The sequence below is a fragment of the Protopterus annectens genome, chromosome 7.part0 (assembly GCF_019279795.1).
Source record: "Protopterus annectens isolate FY-2018-M chromosome 7.part0, PAN1.0, whole genome shotgun sequence".
Lineage (NCBI taxonomy): Eukaryota > Metazoa > Chordata > Ceratodontiformes > Protopteridae > Protopterus > Protopterus annectens.
In genome coordinates, this window is record NC_056739.1 from 1632349355 (window position 1) to 1632368149 (window position 18795).

Here is an 18795-nt window from a genome sequence, read left to right on the forward strand (position 1 = left end):
TATGTGTTTGGAGGGCTTTTGATGACTTTCTTTTATTTATTTATTTATTTATTTTTTAATCTAATATCCTGGCAGGAGTAAAAGAGATGCTAGGTATGCACTGTGTTCTGGGGGGGGGGGGGGGGGGGGCATTTGTGGATGACATATGTTTTTTAACCTAATATCTTTTGCAGGGTTAGTCAAGATACATTTGGATGGTTTGTCACAATTTTGTTGTTGAAACAAGCTCTATTCTTGCATGACTAAAGTGTGTATGGGTGAATTGAAATAAGATCATGTGCAAGTTCTTGACTATGTCATGTAAAAGAAATACTGTAATGTAACCATGTCTTATTTTAAACCTTGTAGGCTCAAAGCAAATTCTCTGTGAAGGCAGTTGGGATGGTGGCAATGCTTATGTGTGAATGGAATGAGTGCAGTTCTGTTTTGCATTGAAAGAGTAATGTGCATTTGAATGAAGTAAGATTGACCACAAGCTCTGACCTCTGAGTATTGTTTATGTGAAAAAAAAGAATACTCACCTTAATGATGGTGTCATTTTTTGTTTTTGTTTTTGTTTTAATCTGGCAAGATCAAATTAGATACTGTGGGTGAGGGAGGCAATAGAAATTTGGGCTGTGTATGAATGAAACAAATGGCCCTTCTGTTTACTGTTGTTCTAATTCCAGCTGTGAAAAATTACAACACGTTTCTGTTTGTACTTTAAGATGAATGTAAAATAATTAGCAAGTTTATGACTAATTCTTAATGTATGTTAATTTATATCTATTTATGTATATACTGAATGTTTGTTTAAAACATTTTTAATATATTGGTAGACTGTTCAGCATGCACAATAGTGAATGAGCAGTTATTTTATATAAATTGGTAAGCATCATCATGGTTGATTCTACTGTAACATAGCTTTGTTCCTTTGTAGTTGACCACACCCCTTTCTAGTTGGCCACACCCATTCAGCTGTATCCTGCAGCTCCCACTTTGATTTGAAGTCACCAGCCACCATTGATATTGTATGGTCAAGAAAATACTATATTGCTGACTTGTAATGTAGTGAGGTTACCTGATAACATCATATATCAGCTATGTAATATTTTAAGAGATATGGGATAAATGAAAATTTTTTTAGGTTACTGCAAAAGGAAAAATGAACAATATTCTTCGTGAAGAAACAAAGTATAGAAATGTTTCCATGGATGAGGTCGAAGTGGCTTATCAAAAGATAGATATGGCACTTGATCATATGATTATTGAAGGAACAATTAATAACAACATGTATAAATTTTTATCAGTGCCTAAACCCAAGGTCCCAATAATATTCGGTATTCCGAAGGTCCACAAGAATGTAAGCGACCCACCACTCAGACCGATCGTGTCGGCTGATTGCTCAAAGACGCTGCCTATGGCCAAATTTGTTGACAATAAGATCAAACATATTTGCAACAACTTTGGTCATATACTGAAAGACTCATGGGACCTACTTAGGAATATTACATCCACCCTCTATTCGGAGAATTTAATTTTTGTTACCATTGATGTGGTGGACCTTTTCACTTGTATCCCACACAATGAAGGAATGAGGATCTTTGAGGACATCATCTTTATGGACAACACCTTAACACACATAGAAAAGGTTGCCGTAGTGGGACTTATGGATAACATTTTGAAATATAATTTTCTAACATTCAATGGAGAATTTTTCCAGCAAACAAAAGGGGTAGCAATGGGGGCGGCGTGTGCACCAACTTATGCCAACATTGTTCTTGCAGGTTGGGAATTGAACTACATTTTGAATTCAGAATTTCAACAATATTGGTCCTTATATCGACGTTTTCTTGACGATATTGTTATCTTTTGGACTGGGGGTAGTGATAAATTATCTCTCTTTTTGGAGTATATCAACCACACCACCTCATTTTTGAGCTTTACACACACAAGCTCGGTGGACAGACTTCAATACTTGGATGTGGAGGTCCAAAAGAACAAAATTTCTAAAGATTTTGAGACCAAAATATTCCGGAAAAACACGTTCTGCAATTCCTACCTGCACTTTCTTAGTGCACACCCCCCCCCCCCCATTGCAAACGAAATATTGTCAAAGGACAATTTGTTAGAGGTTGTCGAATGACAAGCAAGGACGAAGATTTTTATGTGGAATGCAACACCCTAGAAGCCATGTTCCTTGCCAGAGGATACCCACTCGAGTTCATAAAAGATATTAGAACGGAAGTTGAACAACACAGACAGACCAAATTTAAGCCTATAAAAGGCTGTCTAAATGACAAAGCCTTAAGTGAGCACACCACTAAGGGTCAGACAAACATAAACATAAATCACACCTCAGTTGATTCTGATTACCAATCAGCACTTATCTTGGAATTTAATGGCTTCAATTCCAAGATAAAAAGCATGATTCTTACAGAGTGGGAAAAATTCATCTCATTCTCAGATATACCGAACATAAAAGGAAAAACACCAAAAATGGTATATAAAAACGCACGTAGTATAAAAAAAGTTTTAGAAAACAATCTCACAAAAGATCCTCACCATCACGGGGAGAGGGCATGCCTTAATAACACTTCATATGGAACATTTCATTGTGGGCACTGTAAACAATGTCCCTACATTTCCAACAAAAGAGAAATCTATATTGAAGTAAGGGATATTAATATTTATAGCACTGGTTTTTTTAACTGTGAGTCCCAGGGAGTGGTTTACCTTGCAATGTGCACAAAATGCAGTTCGTACTACGTTGGGAAAACTGAAAGAGTATTGAAGAGGCGGATTTATGAACACTTATATGAGATACAAAAAGCAAAGGACACCAATGCTTTGTTCAAACACACAAAGAACTGTAAGGAAGCCACATTCTCCTTTTTTGTTTTAGAACAAGTTAAAAAAGAAATAAGAGGAGGTCCCTGGGAAGAATGGCTTGAATACAGGGAACTTTATTGGCAAATATTATTAGAAGCCAACAAATTACCAGGCTTAAATGAATGTATCTCAATAATTCCAGCTCTCAAATTGAGATCAATTAAAGTTTGAAACCCATCAACTATTTCTAATGAACAGTAGAGGGCACTGTTGTCTGTGCTTCTGTTTTTATGTACCTACTAAAATCATTGTGCACATAAATACAACAATCAGTTTGTAACCAAACAGCTTCATTCTATTGTGGGTTTAGAAACCTAATTAACTACAATATTTTTTAATCAATACCTCTGCTTTTAAATATTGGAATTATTTTAAAAGAGAAAACAATTTTTTATACATGGTTTTGATAGTTTTAATCACTTATAATTTTATTATAATGAGCTCCTTAGACTGTCATTACTTTTATTGGTTTTAATTTAGATGCTTGTTTTTCATTGGTCTTTTCATTTGTATTTCCTTATATAATGGTTAATTAGTTAATGTACCTTGTCTGATGAAGTCTAAGCTATAGGCTGACGAAAACGCATGTACTGGATGTTTAATAGCGTTTACGGACTTTGTGACTAAGTTTTGGACTTTACATTCTTTGAATAAAGTGCGGATTGTGTGCGCTGCCTCCGGATTCTTTTGTTTATCAGTTTTGTGTTTTGCTGGCTCCTTTTGGCTGTTTTCTTGGTTGGGAGCACAGCTATGGCAGACAGCTCACACTTATCTTGCCGTGAGGAAGTGGGGCAAACTCGCAAGCTGATCGGACAGCTCACTGAGCTGATCGAGTTACTCACGCCGATGTGCTTTACTTTGACTGGCAGGAAGTCAACGGACGTATCTAACAAACAGGAAGGGACCGAAAGGTTGAGAGGAACCAAACAGAAGAGGAAAAGGCTGTATCATGATTCCGGCTCTACGTCCGAAGATGGGGCAGAACCGAACGGTGGCACATTTGACCCTGCCAATACACCAGCGATTTTGGGTTCTGTAACAACAGCAGAACTTTCTTCTGGAGCACAAGCTATCAATGGGCGTGTTGGGACTACTCCTAACGCTACGGGCAGCAATGCTCCAGGTACTGTTCCGATTCCATCACTTAATGAGTATCTTAACAATGACAATTTAACTGACTGGCTACATAACCAGCGTGGATTTAACATTTCTACAAATAATGATGATTCACCACAGGATGGTGACTCCTATAGTGTTAAATTAGATAAATTGAACAAATGTATGTACAAATACAAAATGCTATGCATTGAAAATTTGTATCTTACAACTTGCATTAAGCATAATATTGTACCTAAGGGGCTCAGGGTTTGGAAATACCCTAATAATGTTGAAATAGGGACTGCATATCATAAAGACCTTATAGATATATTTAACAGATGTGGTCTGGATATTTTACGACGCATTATTAAAGAAAACACTAAACAGTTAGCAGACCTTGAGGATGAAATCTTTGTCTTAGATAATTTTATCAAACATGATTTGTTCTTCGAAAAAAAACAGGAAAAGGACAAATATTTTAATTTAAGGCTAGAAATAGATGCAAAATGTAAAACGCTAGAGCAGAGGAAAATTAATAAACTTAAGAGGGACTTGGATGAATATAAAAACAATGCGAATTACCCATCACCGCCTTTCAGGGGAAACGCACACAATGTCAAAAACCAGACTGACTACATGAGAGGTAACAATTATAAAGGTCAATATAAAAACAAAAACACAGAATGGGTTTTTGAGGACTATGATAATGAATTTCCCCCATTAGAGGACCTAGAGTTACCATATAATGTTCACAGAAAAGGGCAAGGCCCCCAGAATTTTCAGAGGGGGGGAGGAAGAAGGGGGAGAGGGAGGTACTAAGGAACACCCTCTATACCCCCACCACTACTGTTCCCCCACTTACTGTTCCCCCACTCACTAGTCCTTTAACCCTCTCTGCATCTGACACTGAGGGTGACACTGATGGAGATACTGAGATCTTACATACAGGTACTACACATTCCCTTAACAACTTTTCCATTTACAATTTTAGCAATATTATTTTAAACAAGGGACACTTTGATCTCCTCAGCAAAGGATTTAAATTCATTCCAAGTTCCCGAGGAGACCTAGTTAAAACTATAATTGATATGAAGCTGTTTCTTAGGAAAATAAATTTGAAAGCTATTTTACCTTCTGTATCATCAAACACTGAACAACCACACTGTGGTCTTACAAGACGTAGCATTTACAACCCCCCGCTCCTCCCACAACTGAAAAATCTTGAGATGGTCTTGGAAAATGAGATTCGAAAAGAATTTAAACAACATCACTTAAGGTATAACTTAACAAAGGAGGAATATGCAACACTAGAAGAATTAAAGAAGAACACATCAATCAGAATCATGAAACCAGATAAGGGAGGTGGAGTAGTTATAATGGAGAACATTATATACGAAGGAAAAATGAACAATATTCTTCGTGAAGAAACAAAGTATAGAAATGTTTCCATGGATGAGGTCGAAGTGGCTTATCAAAAGATAGATATGGCACTTGATCATATGATTATTGAAGGAACAATTAATAACAACATGTATAAATTTTTATCAGTGCCTAAACCCAAGGTCCCAATAATATTCGGTATTCCGAAGGTCCACAAGAATGTAAGCGACCCACCACTCAGACCAATCGTGTCGGCTGATTGCTCAAAGACGCTGCCTATGGCCAAATTTGTTGACAATAAGATCAAACATATTTGCAACAACTTTGGTCATATACTGAAAGACTCATGGGACCTACTTAGGAATATTACATCCACCCTCTATTCGGAGAATTTAATTTTTGTTACCATTGATGTGGTGGACCTTTTCACTTGTATCCCACACAATGAAGGAATGAAGATCTTTGAGGACATTATCTTTTTGGACAACACCTTAACACACATAGAAAAGGTTGCCGTAGTGGGACTTATGGATAACATTTTGAAATATAATTTTCTAACATTCAATGGAGAATTTTTCCAGCAAACAAAAGGGGTAGCAATGGGGGCGGCGTGTGCACCAACTTATGCCAACATTGTTCTTGCAAGTTGGGAATTGAACTACATTTTGAATTCAGAATTTCAACAATATTGGTCCTTATATCGACGTTTTCTTGACGATATTGTTATCTTTTGGACTGGGGGTAGTGATAAATTATCTCTCTTTTTGGAGTATATCAACCACACCACCTCATTTTTGAGCTTTACACACACAAGCTCGGTGGACAGACTTCAATACTTGGATGTGGAGGTCCAAAAGAACAAAATTTCTAAAGATTTTGAGACCAAAATATTCCGGAAAAACACGTTCTGCAATTCCTACCTGCACTTTCTTAGTGCACACCCCCCCCCCATTGCAAAAGAAATATTGTCAAAGGACAATTTGTTAGAGGTTGTCGAATGACAAGCAAGGACGAAGATTTTTATGTGGAATGCAACACCCTAGAAGCCATGTTCCTTGCCAGAGGATACCCACTCGAGTTCATAAAAGATATTAGAACGGAAGTTGAACAACACAGACAGACCAAATTTAAGCCTATAAAAGGCTGTCTAAATGACAAAGCCTTAAGTGAGCACACCACTAAGGGTCAGACAAACATAAACATAAATCACACCTCAGTTGATTCTGATTACCAATCAGCACTTATCTTGGAATTTAATGGCTTCAATTCCAAGATAAAAAGCATGATTCTTACAGAGTGGGAAAAATTCATCTCATTCTCAGATATACCGAACATAAAAGGAAAAACACCAAAAATGGTATATAAAAACGCACGTAGTATAAAAAAAGTTTTAGAAAACAATCTCACAAAAGATCCTCACCATCATGGAGAGAGGGCATGGCTTAGTAACACCTCATATGGAACATTTCATTGTGGGCACTGTAAACAATGTCCCTACATTTCCAACAAAAGAGAAATCTATATTGAAGTAAGGGATATTAATATTTATAGCACTGTTTTTTTTAACTGTGAGTCCCAGGGAGTGGTTTACCTTGCAATGTGCACAAAATGCAGTTCGTACTACGTTGGGAAAACTGAAAGAGTATTGAAGAGGCGGATTTATGAACACTTATATGAGATACAAAAAGCAAAGGACACCAATGCTTTGTTCAAACACACAAAGAACTGTAAGGAAGCCACATTCTCCTTTTTTGTTTTAGAACAAGTTAAAAAAGAAATAAGAGGAGGTCCCTGGGAAGAATGGCTTGAATACAGGGAACTTTATTGGCAAATATTATTAGAAGCCAACAAATTACCAGGCTTAAATGAATGTATCTCAATAATTCCAGCTCTCAAATTGAGATCAATTAAAGTTTGAAACCCATCAACTATTTCTAATGAACAGTAGAGGGCACTGTTGTCTGTGCTTCTGTTTTTATGTACCTACTAAAATCATTGTGCACATAAATACAACAATCAGTTTGTAACCAAACAGCTTCATTCTATTGTGGGTTTAGAAACCTAATTAACTACAATATTTTTTAATCAATACCTCTGCTTTTAAATATTGGAATTATTTTAAAAGAGAAAAAAATTTTTTTATACATGGTTTTGATAGTTTTAATCACTTATAATTTTATTATAATGAGCTCCTTAGACTGTCATTACTTTTATTGGTTTTAATTTAGATGCTTGTTTTTCATTGGTCTTTTCATTTGTATTTCCTTATATAATGGTTAATTAGTTAATGTACCTTGTCTGATGAAGTCTAAGCTATAGGCTGACGAAAACGCATGTACTGGATGTTTAATAGCGTTTACGGACTTTGTGACTAAGTTTTGGACTTTACACTCTTTGAATAAAGTGCGGATTGTGTGCGCTGCCTCCGGATTCTTTTGTTTACTGCAAATGGCACATGATATGGAACTAAGAGGATTTTGGTGAATAGATGGTTAAGCAGACAGATGAAGATGTGGGGGTAAGACAATGTATCTTTCAAAAATAATGTGCACTTATTAAATTCTGTGGTACTAGGAAAGGTGAGCTATTTGAGAAGAGTCTGTATGCTCCTAATGGAAAAATAAGAGAATTATTGCAAATAACATTTTCTGCAATATGGTGATTGAGGTTAAATCCCTTAAAAAGAGGAAAGACTAAGGAAGGAATTTTTTAAATTATATTTTTATTGCATTTTTACTTGAAAACATAATATACAGTAATAAGTACAATTTATGCACTACAGTCTCCACACAATTACAATCCAGTACAAACAGATAACACCCCAAAAACAATGCGCCAACAGAATAAAACACACAACATACTTGTATCATCCATTAAACTTAAGATCTGCATGGTAGACTGTACTCTGCACTCTGCCATAGCCTAATCATTGCCAGGGTTCATTGATTATCATATCTAACATTAATATCTATGTAGCTCTCAAACTTGAAACATGAGGAAATATCTACAGCAAATAGTAAATCTTCTTTAAGTATCCAGATCTGTCTGAGTTTAGCACTAACTGTTCTGCTGCTTTAGAAATTATTATCAATCAAACTACCTTGTCCATTTTTAACCCCTTTCAAACTTCCCAGCATGCTATTCTCCCACGTCTCCTAGTGACCCTCTTAAATCTTCCTACATGGAATACAATTGACATTTGTGGAAACACTCCTCTTCTTGATTCATGGCAGGTGAGATAATCTTCTACCCATTTTCCTTCCCCAGCTTTAGTTCCTTTACCATGACACAATGTGTCTAAGACATCTGGTCCTGAGGCAAAAGATTCTGTTGTTGTTGCACTGCATCCACTTACATATACAACCTTTGGGTGACCTCTAATTGTATTCATAGGACCAAAGCCCCAATATATATCTCAAGTGTCTCTAACTGTCCTTCCCAAAGCAATAACCACAAGTTTGGAAAGACCCCATGGTTGTCAAATTGTATCTGATGATATTACACAAAACACACTCACTGGAATTTAGACTAGAAAGTCGAGCTAAATTAAATGGCAGGACATATCTGGACAGACTGGGAAGTCCCCCCCTGCACTTAATTCAGCCATTAGCTGTTTTAGTGCAATTTACATATTAATTTTCCCTAGAATAGCCTCATTGATAATGTTTTGCTACCTGAAAAGACACTTATGATTAAGCAGAAGTGGTATACATCTCAGTAAATATAACAAACTGGAAGTATCATAATTTTATTCTGGCAAGATATTGAACTTCTCCAGAGACTTCGGCTGTAATAGAAGTACATTCTCTGTCATGATTTGTAGATTTGTGGCTATGGTTGCCTCAAGGGTCCCTGTAATGTATAGCACTAGTTATTTCATCTGATAGACCCCCTGGAACTTTCCCTTCTCCCTGTTATAAGATAAGTACTGCTGTCCTATTTGCATTTCATTGGAGTACAGAAAGTTGTTCAGAATCTGCAAAAATGTTCAATACAGTTTGAATTGCATTATCAGTATAAAAGCTAAGTATTATAGAGTCATCTGCAAACAACAGAAAGACACTGATGCCTTTTCCTTACTGCTCCAGTTCCCTTAAACCCATTGTGAAGCTGCACTGCTGATTCCTTTATCAGCAGCATGGAAATACCAAATGAGTCCCTCATTCACCTCAATAATGGTCCCAGGTCAGAGAATTTCAAATTGGATTGTAATAGTGTAGTTTATAAATCTTTGACTTATTTTACTATGATGTCAAACAATACCAACCCAAAACATCCTTTAATTTACTGGCCACATTTTGTAAAAAATAGAACACCAATTATCGTCGATTTGTCAGTTCTTAATAAATGCATTTAGATCTGGTGATATCAACATTGACAGCAGCTTAGCTAGTCTACCAGCTAATAGTTTTGTAAGGATTCTGGTATCCAGGTTTATCAATGATATTAGTCTCAACTCTGCTACCTACACCTTGGATATCCCCTTCTCAGTAAGAATGACGGTAGCTTGCATCAATGGCTGTGCTATTTTGCCCTCTTCTGTTGTTCTGTCAAACATACATGCTAATTTCCTCCATAGGTCCCATAAGGCCATCTTTCCTCACTTATTTAGTTCAGCAGCGTAGCTATCTAGCCAAGCTAATTTACTATGCTTCACTGATTTCACTGCATCTTGAACCTCAACTGACACAATTTCTGTAGCTATTTCCTCCCTTTGGGATCAAGCTAATCAATAATATCTAAACCTATCTGTGAGGTAGACACCAAGTGGCTCCTTCCCTTAGGCAAAATATACCGTAAGTGTTGATAGAAATGTTTAATGATTTTCGCATTTCAACTTTTTTAGTCAGACTATGACCCATTTTATTCTTAATTTCTTTTACATAGCTTTTAGGCTTCCTGTCTCAGAAGAACCACACTATAAACTTTGGGTTAGTCTCATCATCAAACCAGCATAAAATCCCCCTTCTTAAAATGGTTGCTGTGAATACCTGTTCTTCATGTCATAACAACGTTTCCCTCTCTTTCAGGAGCTGACTCTATATATCATGCTACGATAGTAATTCTGGACCTGTATTTGATTCCTAATGTGGGAAATGACTTTTTTTCTGGCTGTGCAGCTGTTTTGGAAACTATGGCAGTAGAAACAGGCTTAACTTTCCTCAATGACTTATTGTATTTACAGCTATTTTGAATTAGACTGTTCTGTGTTTAATGGGATTCTAGACTGATTAACACACTTTCTTAAATCCCTTTCTGGGATGATGTCTGGCACACCTAGGATACTTAAGGTTCATCTCAGTGAGCACCTCTCCAAATCATCCATTTTAAGATAGCAACCTTGTTTCCAATTCTTTTAGCCCATTCTTCTGCTTGGGACTCTCATGTTGTAATAATGTGACTCGATAAGACATTTCCTGGAGTTTGTTGTCAACACTTGTGTGAGTTGATATTGACATTTTTTTTCCATTTTATGGTAGGCCTTCATTTCAGTGATAGACTTTGACAAGTAAGGCTTGCTTATTATCCAGTTCATGGCTTTGAACTGTTATAAAATGGATACCAAATTCTTTGGCTCCATTTGTCTCTGTTAAGCTTAGAATGCAGGGAAGTAGCCTGGGCTGTAGATTAATCTGTCATACCCATCACTGCAGCTATCTAAATTATGCTGCCATCTTGGTTGGAGCTGCCCCCCACCCCCATCCCTGCCTTCCGTGAAGGAGGTTATTATCAACCTACATAGATTTTGAAATGTATGATAAAGATAATGGAGAAATATATTAGTATCAAAAGAGGATAATGTTATGAAAATTGAATACTGAGATAAATGAATAAGAGTTAGGAAATGGCATGAAACACCAATGTCTTAATTGTACTCAAACTTAAGGAGATTCATGAGGTGAAGTTAAATATGCTATAAAACAGAAGGAGAAGGTCCTGGAAAAGAGAACAATGCAAGAGGTTTCTTTTTTTATGGATGCTGATGACAGACAAACTTCCAGTTAAAGGGTTTGTGTTATATATCATAAACATCATATACTTTTTGAGGAGTACAGGAGACATCTACATATGAATTTTTAGAAAGTAAAATGGTTAAAAGATTACAGAAAAAGGTTTTCTGTAAGAATGTTATATGTCATTTTCAGAAAGTGGGCATGAACAAGATTTGATATGGTAATTATTGAATGCACAAAGCTAAAAGTTAAGACAAAATTGAAAAGATTCATAAAATAGTACTTATAATTGTCTGTAAATTTGTAAAATGTGTAGGATGTGAACTGAGTATGAAAATAATCTATCCTTAGTCTATTTGATAAGTGCAGTGGGATGTTTTACATCCAGGAGCAGCCTTAGGTCAACTGGTGCCCTAAGCAAAAGGGCTCCATGGGGCCCCCCACCACATCACCTGGTGCCCCCATCCTGGTCTACCTACACCAAATAAATACCGAAAAAGTGCCCCTGCTACAGCAGCACCCTAGGCAGCTGCCTAGTTGGCCTCTGCTTAAGGCCGTCTATGTTTACATCCACCTGAGATACTAAAATCTCAGGCAGATGGGACCATGGTTTAATGTCTCATCCAAAGGATGGCACAATCAGGAGTGCAGCACCTCCCTTATGCGACCCTGCAGTGTTATTGCTAGAAAATGTATCTAAGCACCTAGTGTGGGAATAGAACCAGCAGTTTCTTGAGATCTTCTAGCATTAGGGATTAGTATGCTACCTGTTAAACCACTGACACTGTCAAAAGATTGTGGCTGCACTCTTCCACAGTCTTCTAGGCCAGGACTGGTTTTCTAAATCAGCATTAGTCTGTAAATCACTGGCACTTGTTTGGTTCTTCATTACATACATGTAGCACTCTTTAACCTTAATATTTTGCTGCTAACAATTTTCTTTGATGTTGCCCAGACATATCATATGGCATATATGCCATATCTGCTGTCTGCTGTTATGGCCTTTCTGGTGGTGCTTCATGTTTGTAATCAGTACACAAGTTAAAAACGCAGTCCAGTGTAACTCATAAACTGTTATGTCTGGAATCAGAGACAAGATAACTCATAAACTGTTATGTCTGGAATCAGGGACAACATAACTCATAAACTGTTATGTCTGGAATCAGGGACAACATAACTCATAATCAGGGACACAGCCAAAAGCAAGTGGGGACAAAGGATGAAAGTAAGATGACAGAGTGAGAGAACCCCAAATAGTGTGCATTTTCTGACAAAAAGGAGGTTTATAAATGCAACGAGTGTTATTATTCGTTGACTGTAATCAACCATTTTTTTTCAGAAAGTCACTAACTTTAGAACGGACAGAGCAACATTTTGAGGTAATATCAGGATTCTTTAAACATATGGAACAGCTGTGAGATATGCCTCTCAGTGTTAAAACTGTTAACATTTATTTAGCATAACAGTTTGAACATTAGTACAGGACTAGTTGGTCATTGTTTTTTCCTCTTCCATACTGTCTGTTGGAGTGGCAAAGGGAGGAGAATAGTATTTATAGCAATAAAGGAGTAGTTAGTAATAAATAAAGGAGTAGTTAGTAATAAATAAAGGAGTAGTTAGTAAAAAATAAAGGAGTAGTTAGTAATAAATAAAGGAGTAGTTAGTAATAAATAAAGCAGTAGTTAGTAATAAATAAAGAAGTAGTTAGTAATAAACACAAGTGAAATGATTGCCAGACGTAAGGGACACCATACCCAAATGGGGAAAATTTCAGAAAATTGAAGTGCAGGGAAAAGTAGTAGTCAGAACTTTGAATCTGGTGATTGATACAACATAAAATGTGTAAGAAGGGGGAGCTTTGTGGAGGAAAACCCAAAGTACAGTCCATGGTGGTGGTGGTGGGGGGGTTGAGGTTATATTTGAGAAGAGAATATGTTGATTGAATTAGAATATCAAAGATGTGAATTGGAGTTATCAGCACCAAGACAAACAGATTGTACAGCTTGGTAGGCAACTATGGAATTGTATATTATATGTGAAAATCTCCATGTAAAGAGTATTGATGAAAATTGCATTATATTTCTAGCAATAAAAATGTCAACGTTAAAAAGGATAACGATAAGCCACCCTATGGCCTATGGTAACATTTGGGCATCCTACCATCTCTGCTTGGGATACAGGTGTGATCAACAGCTTGGGCACCCACGACTTCATAACAGCTACATTGCATACTAATTACTAACACACACTCAGGGTGCATCTTAATAGTTGGAGCAATGTGAGAGACTGACACCACCCTATGGCCTATGGTAACATTTGGGCATCCTACCTTTGCTGCTTGGGATACAGGTGTGATCAACAGCTTGGGTACCCAGGACTTCATAACAGCTACATTGCATACTAATTGCTAACACACACTCAGGGTGCATCTTAATAGTTGGAGCAATGTGAGAGACTGACACCACCCTATGGCCTATGGTAACATTTGGGCACCCTACCTTCTCTGCTTGGGATACAGGTGTGATCAACAGCTTGGGCACCCAGGACTTCATAACAGCTACATTGCATACTAATTACTAACACACACTCAGGGTGCATCTTAATAGTTGGAGCAATGTGAGAGACTGACACAGTGAAATGTTAATGAATAAATAGAGCAGCACCAATAAATCTCATCAGCAGTCCTTCTCAGCTGTCACTCTCTGTAGCTTGCGGTTGAGCAATACACTTCAGATCACAAGTATCTTTGTCTTCCAAGAGCAGCATATGATGAGGTACTCCAGCTTGCTTAGTAGGGTTATACTTTGGATTACTGACTTATAAAGTAACTGCACAGTTAACGGTTCTGTCATACCAAAGGTAACTGCTTCTCCACCACTTGCCTTCTTCCCCCAAAGTACATCATTATCTGAACATTCCAATGGCTCTCAAAGGAAAGCTCCATCTTTTGGAAGAAAGTGTTTCAACAGGGCTTATTAAGGGGCTGATGGACTTGCTCTGCACTGTGTTAATAAGGTGAGATACTTAGCAAATTGTCTTAAAAAAATCTGAAAACAGTTTTATATATACAGGTATATGGCTTTTGAGTGCAAAATGTACAGGCTTCTGTCTACTCCACATGTGCTTTTATGGCTGTTCACATACAGATCCTACAAACAGACAGAGCACCTTCTGGAGAAAGCTAAAATATAGCATAGTCGATCTTCAAAGTCTGAATTGTGACTATGTTGGAATGTTAAAATGCCTCTGAAATTACATTTTTTGAATGTGTACGTTTGTGTGTATGTCTGTGTGTATGTGTGTGTGTGTGTGTGTGTGTGTGTGTGTGTGTGTGTGTGTGTGTGTGTGTGTGTGTGTGTGTGGGCAGTTATTCTAGGGTTGTGGTTACAGTTAGGGTTAACACATGCCTAAGCAGTACAGGGAGACTTGTTCCAGGACACTATCCTGTGTGGTTGTGAGAGACACTGGTTGAAAACATTTCTAGTTTTCAAAGCTGGTGTCAGTCAATACAAAGACCCTGCACACACACACACACACACACACACACACACACACACACACACACACACACACACACACACACACACACACACACACACACAAAAAAAAGAAAAACAAAAAAGAGGCTCTGTTGACAATGGGGGAAAGACACAATTGCATGTACATTGTACACAAATCTTTGCAGATCCTGTAAAACAGAATATCTGACATAATTATGCCTTTAAACGAAGAATAATCAAGAAAGCAAGAATATTCAGGCACAATCTATAAACGCACTTCCTCTGCAGTCATCCAAGATAGATGTTAATGGTAAAAACAAAATGTTGCACGTACATGAGTGAAATGCTTTACTGAAGCTGCTATAGCAGAAATAAATTATCTGGAAATAATATCTTGCTGCCAGTTCAGTACATGTGTCTGCTCTTGATTACTGAAAAGGACATTTGTGTGGGTTACAGATTAGAACATATAACTGAAAGGATGCCTTGAATGTTGCAGCATACATGCTGTTATGAGATAATGCTTTCAGATAATACAGCTATGTTGTGAAAGTCATATATTCTTAAAATGATAGCCCACTGGTGCTGTGTTTTTATTCATTTATGATAATCTTTTATCTTCCAACCACAAAAAAAGATTTTAAACTGAATTTCTGACCACTGTAACAGAAAAAGTTCGTTAATGGTATCTTCATGCATCTCTGCTTAGAGTTGATTTTTACTGCAGAAAGTCCCAAATGCCATTTTATGTCATTCAGAAATATAGTCATCTGCATTTTCTGTCAAGCAAGACTGAGGAAAAGGCAGTCATTTGTAATTGCAAATGTAAATGCCTGGAGAGGCAGTGCAGTGAGCCCAGAGTTAATGTAGCGTACCTTATTTCTTTGTAGGAATATTCTCCCTTCCTTTAAGCCTAACAGCACCTATTTTTGTCTGCCAGCCTCTACTATTGGATATAGCTATAGGAACTGCAGCAACACTTCTTCCATTTTGTTCTCTTTTCTGCCTTATCAGTCATATTTCAATTTGATAGCAAGTAATGGCAAGACAGAAAACTTTTTTATTCTAGTTTTACAGATTCAGATTATTAGAAAATTGACTTTTAAAATGTATTTAACACTTGAGAAAATTCTGTAAAATCCTTTTAAATGAGCTGTATTTTTTCCTCACTCTTACAGTAACTATACAGCCTGTCACATCATGAATATTCAGTACATTATAAGACCCCTGAGTGACAAAGACACCAAGGAACCACATTACTGACTACAAATGCCCAAAATACTACACGGGTTTAATCTGAATCTGTAAGCATCTTTTGCAAGGGAGCAAGCGTCTCTCTGCACAACTCACACCCACTGAAGTGATAAATATATGCATGTATATATATATATATATATATATATATATATATGTATGTATCCACTCCACAGTCACTCAAACATAAAAGCAAAGAAGGGAGAAATCTTCCAGGAGAAAGGAATCATCATGGTGCACACTTAGAAACTACACTTGGGCGGATTTGTTATGGAAAACAGTCATTGATAGTGTGTTAATCAGTGTCTTGTGATTTGGGCATTTGATGCTTGGGAAACCTAATGCTGACTAACTCTAAGTATCACTCTGTAGGTCATGCATGTCTTATAATGTAACACCTCTAATGGAAAGAGCTCAGCTTCATAAACTAATCTCGTGTAGGATAAAATTCCCCTTACCTTTGTATAAAATAAATGAGGGACTGAAGCCTCTCTGGCATGGCATACTTTTCAGCAGAAATGATTTTCTTTTAGCTATATATCTCATCATTAGGTCATTATCAGAATGAGAGTAATGAAGATGATTGATTCAAATACCACTGCATGCATGCTTGTTAATGACTGAAACCACCAAAGTGTTGTGAAATAGATGTTGTTTGTTTGTCTTTCGGCTTTTCCCAGTTAGGGGTCACCAGAGCGGAACTCTGGTCTGCTAATGATTGGCAGTAGATTTTCACTAACGCAGAGGTGCCAACTCGACATCCAACCAAGGCACGCCCATTTACGCATGTCTTTTGAATGCCACTCAACTGCGGGGAGGACATGCAGACTCCACACAGAAGGCACTCCCTGCACTTCAGCCAAGAATTGAATGGGAAAACCTCTTGCTGTGAGGCAACAATGCTACCGCTGCACCACCGCGGCATGTAATGCTCATTGGGTTATAGGTTAGTACTAGGCTAATTGCCCCTTGTGGGCCATTTTAAGCCTAGCCAATTACCCCACGTGAGAATCAATCCCTGCACCTTGTGTTTGCCAGGTAAACACCTTAACCATTATGCCATCCTCCCACTAAGAGTGTAAGGATGTCAAGCAAGCCATAGGAAACACACCTGTCAGAAGTGGGATTTGAACCCATGCCTCCATATGGAGACCAGAATCCCCATGAACATTGGAAGGAGTTTAATCCTTGAGTCTGGCGCCTTAGACCACTCGGCCATCCTGGTAATTCTGCATGCAGTGCACATGGCAGTTAGCCCTGTTTTATGTCCTCTACTACTGCTTCTTGATGCCCTGAGCTTTAAACCTAATAAAAACACCTAACGACTTCCTCATTCTTTTACCATCTCTGTACCAGTCTTGGAAACCTTTAGCTTTCCACCATACAGAAATACCTGGCACTGGTTTTCCCTTGTATCCCGCCTTTAATCAGTATGACACTCTGCCACCAAGATTTATACAACTTCATTATTTTGAATCCTTTTACTATACAGGTACCTAACCAGGAGTTCACTGTGTTTTTATTTTTTACTGTTTCTAACCTATAAAAAAATTCTAGTGACCCTGGTATGTTGAAATGTTTATGGCAACACTATTCAGTATATTGGAAAAAATATTCATATGTTACCACTAGCATGTGAAATGAAAAAACATGATTTCAAAAATGCAATTACAGAGGCAATAGATACTATAGCAAGCTATTTAAATAGAATACATCACTGCCTTGCATAACTAAGTTAAGCTAAATTAGCATGAGATGTGAAATACCATTAAATTTTCTCAACTCAAAATAATTTACAATATTTTCTATATAACGGCAACCATCCTACTATCAAAAACCTTACAGAAGGGTCCAAATCATCAAGATCCTTAAGATCTCTCAATCTGAACCAAGTCATTTGTATTAAATCTAACAAATTATGGACATTTGCTATACTGATTAGTTATAATGAAACTGTGAAACTCTATTCTACCAGATACTGAATCAGAATCAAATACAGACTCTTTTTTTTCTAACAAATGAAGACATCATGTAATATCATCATAGAAAAGTTTGTGTGTTAAACCTTGAATACTACTGCTCATTTGTTTTCTAACCACATTCATACTACTCTGCTTTATATGAAGTAAATCCAAATGAAATACTCATTCTAACTTGTAGGTACTAATTTAAACACAAAGCTCATGCTAATTATTCACAATTACCGCCTTGAACAATATCACATCTTTACTCTTTTCTAAAATATTACCAATTCCACTTCCGCTGTCTCTAAAGTGGATCAAACTTGCATGGATTTTCTAAGCTTAACTCAATGATGATCCTGTTGGAAGTATACTGCTTTCTGTACTGTGTTTAACCTGTTTCTATTTGTATCAGATTTTACATTCATATGGAACTTTTCTCCTCAAGCTTCTAGTGAAAATTGACTTTCCAAGCTCAGACTTTCCTAGTCAACAAATGGAAATAAGTGAAAGAATGAATGATTGACACTAAATTTATATAATTTCTCAATGTTAGACCTCCAGTATCCCTTATTATCAATAATAAAATCTTATTTACAATTTGTCAGTAATGCCAATGAACCAAATAAATTGATGTAGAACAGCTAACCTCGGAATAACCTTGGAATTATAGAGGAAATGACATTGAATCTACTGCGGTTGTGAATCCTGTCATCGGGGGAGATGAAAAATCTTGAAACAGAAGATCTTTGCCTAGTATTACACTATGACCTATCA

General features: G+C 37.0%; 1 protein-coding gene and 1 non-coding gene across 2 annotated transcripts in view; both read right to left on the minus strand.

Moving 5' to 3' along the window:
• Positions 1-18795, minus strand: part of BSN (bassoon presynaptic cytomatrix protein) — a 2988702-nt gene that overhangs the window by 1544909 nt on the left and 1424998 nt on the right. The window lies entirely within an intron of this gene.
• TRNAL-CAA lies at positions 17170-17282 on the minus strand. The gene is made up of 2 exons: positions 17245-17282; positions 17170-17215 (listed from the first exon to the last, which is right to left on the minus strand). It is a non-coding gene; the product is annotated as a tRNA-Leu (tRNA).